General features: G+C 40.7%; 1 pseudogene; it reads right to left on the reverse strand.

The window, feature by feature from the left end:
* Positions 1–5,234: 5,234 nt before the first annotated feature.
* On the reverse strand, positions 5,235–5,548 carry LOC112307144 (cytochrome b-c1 complex subunit 7 pseudogene; annotated as a pseudogene).
* Between the last annotated feature and the right edge of the window lie 411 nt (positions 5,549–5,959).

Raw genomic sequence — 5,959 nt, forward strand, 5'->3', positions numbered from 1 at the left:
AATATCAGGATCGTGGAGAGAGAAGGGTATGGGGGGAAAGCAGAACTAAAAATAATAGTGAACAATGTATATCTGTTGAGGATCTGGTCAAGACCGATCACCAACTGACCAGCTGCCACCCATAATTGAAAATATTGAAGTTGCCCAGTTCTGAGTACTCTCATCCATGGCAACCCCCCCCAGAATGCCAGCTGTCATTGTTTTGGCACGGGTAGTATTGTTTCTTCTCCTGCCAGGCCCACACGTATCCTTTGCCTCCCAAGTTATTTTTATAAGCCAACCAGCCCCTCCTGCAGCTCTCCCTGCTGACTCTGAGGTGCAGTCCTTTTGAGATTTCCTACCTAACTAATTTGTATGTCAGTGATAATAAGCTAAAATTTACTGGACATGAGAAGAATTATCCTACTGTTATAACCATTAGTAGTAGTGGTCTGAAGGTAATATGAAAGAGACTCTAGACAGGGCCTCCACATACAGCCGTGAGACTCGGGCTGCACACCACACCACGCAGCGACATTCACATGGACTATGGTGTGAGCAGTGCCTCCAGACGTGGCTCTGTTCTACGTGTCCACGGGAGTCCAGAGTTTCACAGTCAGATGAAACTGATTCTCTCAAACATCTTCCTGGTATTCTTCTTCAAAAGGCATGTAAATAATTATTTTTCATTTTCAAGTCATACAGAGAACTTCTGTAGAATGCATTTTCCATATTCTTTCATGATACATTATTAAAAGAACTGAAGATGGAGAAAATCTCAAATACCTGATTTTCCTTACCAAAGAGAACATTTCAAGTAGAAGGAAAGGTTTTTAGTTTGTCTTTTAGCTAGTGTATTCACCAGAGCTCAGTTAAAGTCCTCTTTATTTTTAATGTGCAAATGTACAAATTGTCTTTCCTGAAAAGAATATTTTAATTACGTAAAGTCTTCACTATGTTATGTTGAGTGGCAATTTTAATTCATTAGTTTAAATCATGTCAAAGTTAAACAGTTCTATTCACATCTATTAATTTTAAAAGAACAAAGAATGATGGGATTTTTTATTGGATTTAGTTTGCCTTTTTCCCAAGTTGAATGTCGGTCAATTTTTCGCAGGTGCTGTTGTGAATCTAAAAATGCCTGTGTTAATGACGATCCCCTATTATATTTAAGAAAGTAAAGAAACCTGGGAGTGATTTATTTCCTTTTTTTCTCCTCCCTTAAGCAGCACTGAAAAGAAGGAAGTCACAAATATACAGTGGTACCTTGGTGCTCCTCATTAATTTGTTCCAGAGCTAGTGATGAGTGCCCAAACCAGCGAGCACCGAACGATGAAGCATTTTCTCTTGTGGGGCAGTGTCGTGACTCATACATGTTCTAGCAAGTGCAATGAATCCCAAGAAAGCACCGAGTGCTGAGAATTTTTTTTCTCAAGCGTGGGAACTTGGAACAGAGTAAAAGTTACCAGAGGGGGATAATGGTGGAAAGAAGTGGAAGACAAAGAACATGTATGAATGACCTACAGACATGGACAGTGGTGTGGGAATTGACTCTGGGAGCGGGGGGTGGGATGGGAGGAAGAGAGCAAAGGGGAAAAAATTGGGACAACTGTAACAGAATAACAATAAAAAATGATTTAATAACAAAAAATGTGACAAACACAAGGTCTGACGAGTACTGACTTATGACTGTATAAAGAATCTCATTGATCCCCTCCAGTCTGAAGGATGTGGTCTGGTGAGGAGGCAAGCAGGACAACAAGGCAGAGGATGTAGATTGTCCCAGATTGGAAATCCTTTGTCCCCAATAGAGAGATCATAATGTATCCAAAAACTAAACCCTCCCTAAATCACCAATTTGTTTCTGTGTCTCACTTAAAAGGAAGAGAAACTCAGTAGAGACTTCGCAAAAATAATTGTACTCACTGCAAATGCTTAGCAAAATTGAGTAAGAAAGGGCGGAAATGAAAACACACTAAAAGGTTAACCAACCTGGTGAAAGGATATTAGAAAACCTTATGTGAAGATCATCTGCTTTGTTGCACTTAAAGTAGCACCAGAATTATCTGGAAGAATTCCTAAATTTTTATTTCTTCTACCTCCAGGAACAAAGGAAAGAAAACAGAGGACACCTGGAAAGAGAAAGGTGGACGAGGGCTGTGGGAATGAAGGCCAGGTGGAACAGGGTCTGGTACACAAGGGCATCTCCGAGGGGATGGGAAAGACATCAGATGCCTACAGTCTCCCTGGGGTACACTGGAGGGTTCTCTGTATATCCCATGGCCCAGTGTACTTCCCTGACTCAAGACCTTCTGCTGGGTTTCTCTTGCCCCAACACTCAGTAACATGGGGTTGGATCCTGAGAAAACTCAAGCCTAGTTATCTTCTCCATGTGCCCATTTGGCCTGCAGAACGAGCCATAAATGTTTGATTCCCACCAAATTAATGAAGGACAGCTTAATCAACTGCTGGCTCAATCCCTGCCTCATCAACAAAGGAAACACACCAGTCTGATTCCTGCCTGCAGAGTTTTCCAGACAAGAAGTGACCGCAGATCTTTTCATGTTGCAAATTGCTTTTAATTTTCTAGATGGTTCTTTTCAGTACCCTCTCACCTGGCTTGAGGAAAAGGAAATAAGCAATCTTCCCCTATCCTCCCTTTTCTTTCCCATGAAGAAAAGAAAATGCCATAGTATTCTCTACTCCCAAAAATTCTCTTCCAATAATCCACTTTGCAAGTCTCCAGCCCCCTCTAAAGCAGACTAGAGTTAACTGATGTTCGCAGATCTGAATGATTGCCTGCTAAGTGCGCGCTGCAAAAATGTGTCTAGCACATTTATTTAGATCATGAATACTTGTCCATTGACCCCAACTTTGAGGTTTAGCCAATGTTCTGAACTATTAGAAAAGTCTTATTTACTTTATGTTTTGTAATATTTGAAATACTCTGTTTATAACATTTGTTTGTGGCTGCATATTTTGGGTTGGTTTAACTCACATTTACTAAACTACAATGCCTTGCTTTTCTTCATAGACTGGGAAAAATAAAGCATCTACCTACATTTTGTGACAGAGGGGCCATAATTTGAGTGTTTTGGTTTAGTGGTTCACTGAAATGTCAAGCAAGAAGTTCTCTACTTTTATTAGTTAAAACAGCCAATTATTACTAACTTTAACTATAAAGTTGTGTAAATTGAGCTTTCTCCCATTATTCCAGATTTTCATTTAAAATACCAAATGAAGTAAGATATAGTTAGGTCTATTAAATGTACCTTCTAAATGCCCATGGCCCATACTTTCATCTTTTTTTAAAATCCTCACCCAAGAACTTTTCTTTATTGCTTTTAGAGAGAGAGGAAGGGAGAGACAGAGAGAGAAACATGGATGTAAGCGAGAAACATCCGTTGGTTGCCTTCTTATATGCACCCCGACCGGGGATTGAACCGGCAACCTGGGTATGTGCCGTGACTGGGAATTGCATCTGCAACCTTTTGATCTACAACAGGATGATGTTCCAATGAACTGAACCACACCAGCCAGGACCATACTTTCCTTTCAAAACCAAGCAAAAAGGTCAGCCCTTAGGTTTGAAACAGAGTATGGATGCTCATAACCACAGACTTGCAGGCAGCTTGGGAGGCAAAAAGTAGGAAGCACATCATTGTAGGGAAAAGTTGGACTCTAAGCTCTGATGACTTTTAGCAAGGCATTCGATTTCTCTAGACCTCACTTTCTTAAATATATAGCAGATATGCCAGATTCCCCTCAAAGCCCATGCTTACCTTTCTTTCTAGGTACACTGTTAGACCACATTTCCCAGCCTCTCACCAATTAAAGGTGGCTGGGTGGCTGACTTCTAGTCAGTCAATGGAATGTGAGCAGAAGTGATGTTTGCCTTGTAGACCAATCTCATAAAAACCTCCCAGATATTCTTCTCTGTGTTCTCTCTTCTTCTAGATGGCTAGAAAGGAGATGACCCTCAGGAAGACTTTGACAACCCGGCTTATTGGACACAAACCTGCGTGCCTTCTCAAAATGTCCCATTGCCTCATTCTTTCCAAAGATACCAATCACCGCCTGGACCACTCCACAGCTGCCTTGGCTGGTAGCACTGACTAGTTTCCCACAGCAGGAAACAATGAGTCAGTGCTGAGCGTGATCAGGAACGGTATCATATCTGATTTCGAGTAAGAAAGTTAAACTACTCTTGCCGTTCGTGTGTGTGAGGGTCCTGAGGCCTACCATGAGTGAGTGTCTGCCTCGATAAGCCCGGTGTCTCTGCTAGAAAATTGAATCCTGCATTAATGGGTTTGCCCTCTTTCTAGGTCACATAGAGGAAGTATAGACTCTGGCCTGGAAGTTTCTCTATTCCTTTAAATCATTGCAAATTTCTGCACTTATCTTTTGAAGACAAAGCAGAACGCATTAAGAGAAGTCGGGCAAGTAGAAAATAAACTGCACTGCAGGGTGCTTTCTCTTTATTGACAACCAAGTGGAGATTGAAATAAAACAGGGAAGGAGACAATTTAGTCAAATGATATAAGCGTGATTAATGTTCTAAGCAATTTCTAACCAAGTCAAAACATGTATTTTAGTATTTACTAATAGTCCCTGTCGCCCTTGGTCCAGTAGTTTTGACAGTCTCCAACCAGAATCCTTTTAAATAAACAAAAAGCCACGTCCTAGGCTAGAAACAAGGAGTTAGGTAAATAATAAGGTAACAAAGTTAATCATTTGTGTCCTTGTTTATTTTATATCAATTTTGTTTGTGATCAAACTAACTTCTTGGGATACAGACATAGCTATATCCACATGTATCTGTATATCTCCACACATCTATATACCTATTTATAGAGAGGTATAGAGACATATCTATATGTCTACATGTAAATAGGTATAGAGAGAGACATAGGTACAGACCTCCATCTCTAAAGGGAGATGTTATAGTCACATTACTGAAAGGAGCTTCCAAAGACTCTGCTGAGTGTGATCACGCCTCCCACAGGGCAAAAGTCCTAAATAAATTAGTATCTTACCTGCAGATATAAATAATGCCTCATTGGTCTCCCAGTCTAGGATCTAATACTCCAAATAATGGTAAATAAATAAAAACATAGGTTTTCTTTAAAAAATAATAGACATATATCTAAAGTAATGTATCTGTAGCCCAGATGGTTCTAAACTGTACATTTCAGGTTTTACCAGCATCATTAAAATCCTGAGGACCGCTGCACCCACAGATTTTGATTACGTGATTATTTTTTTGCCCATTCTTTCCTTTCCGGAATAGCCTCTTTCAGATATGGTTCAAGGTAGTTTTATCCCCCCCATATTTTGTCCGCTGCTCCTTAGGCAAGCCCCGATGCCTCGGGGACAGGTCCACTGCTCTCTTAATGCAGAGCACCCCATCATTATACAGGTTCACTCATGGCTTCTTTTACATCGTCATCCACAGACATTGCGCTGTTTCGCATGAACCCAGTTTATTGGACCCTGCCGCATTGTAACACCACTTCTGAACACTCTCCAGCCGCTGGTTTGATGCTGCAGTGGCAGGTCTGCTTACCATTTGGACCTCAGACTGAAGCGTTTCCAAAGAGATTGTTTTGTTTTCGTCCATATATTGTATTCACTTCATGTCAACAAATATTTACTGCTTATACTTTTAAGCATGTGCAGACAAGAGTATCAGGTGCCACATTCACTTTATTCAGGTCAAGCATGTTGCTAATGAGGCCACATTTGTAAAATCAAGCTCCCAAATGATCCAGTTAATGTAGCTCTATTATCTATGTTATATCACAGAGTACTTTTCTAGTGCTGGAAGACCAAAATTAAAGACATCTATTCCTTGGAGAAAAGGAAGACCAAGCAAGAGATCATGGCTCCACTAGACGAAGGAAGGCATGAACCCTACAGGGTAAACTAGTATCCGCTATGGGAAAGACACCAGTCATTCCATCAAGTTCTTTCCCTCCAC

Source organism: Desmodus rotundus, chromosome 1, assembly GCF_022682495.2.
Source record: "Desmodus rotundus isolate HL8 chromosome 1, HLdesRot8A.1, whole genome shotgun sequence".
NCBI lineage: Eukaryota > Metazoa > Chordata > Mammalia > Chiroptera > Phyllostomidae > Desmodus > Desmodus rotundus.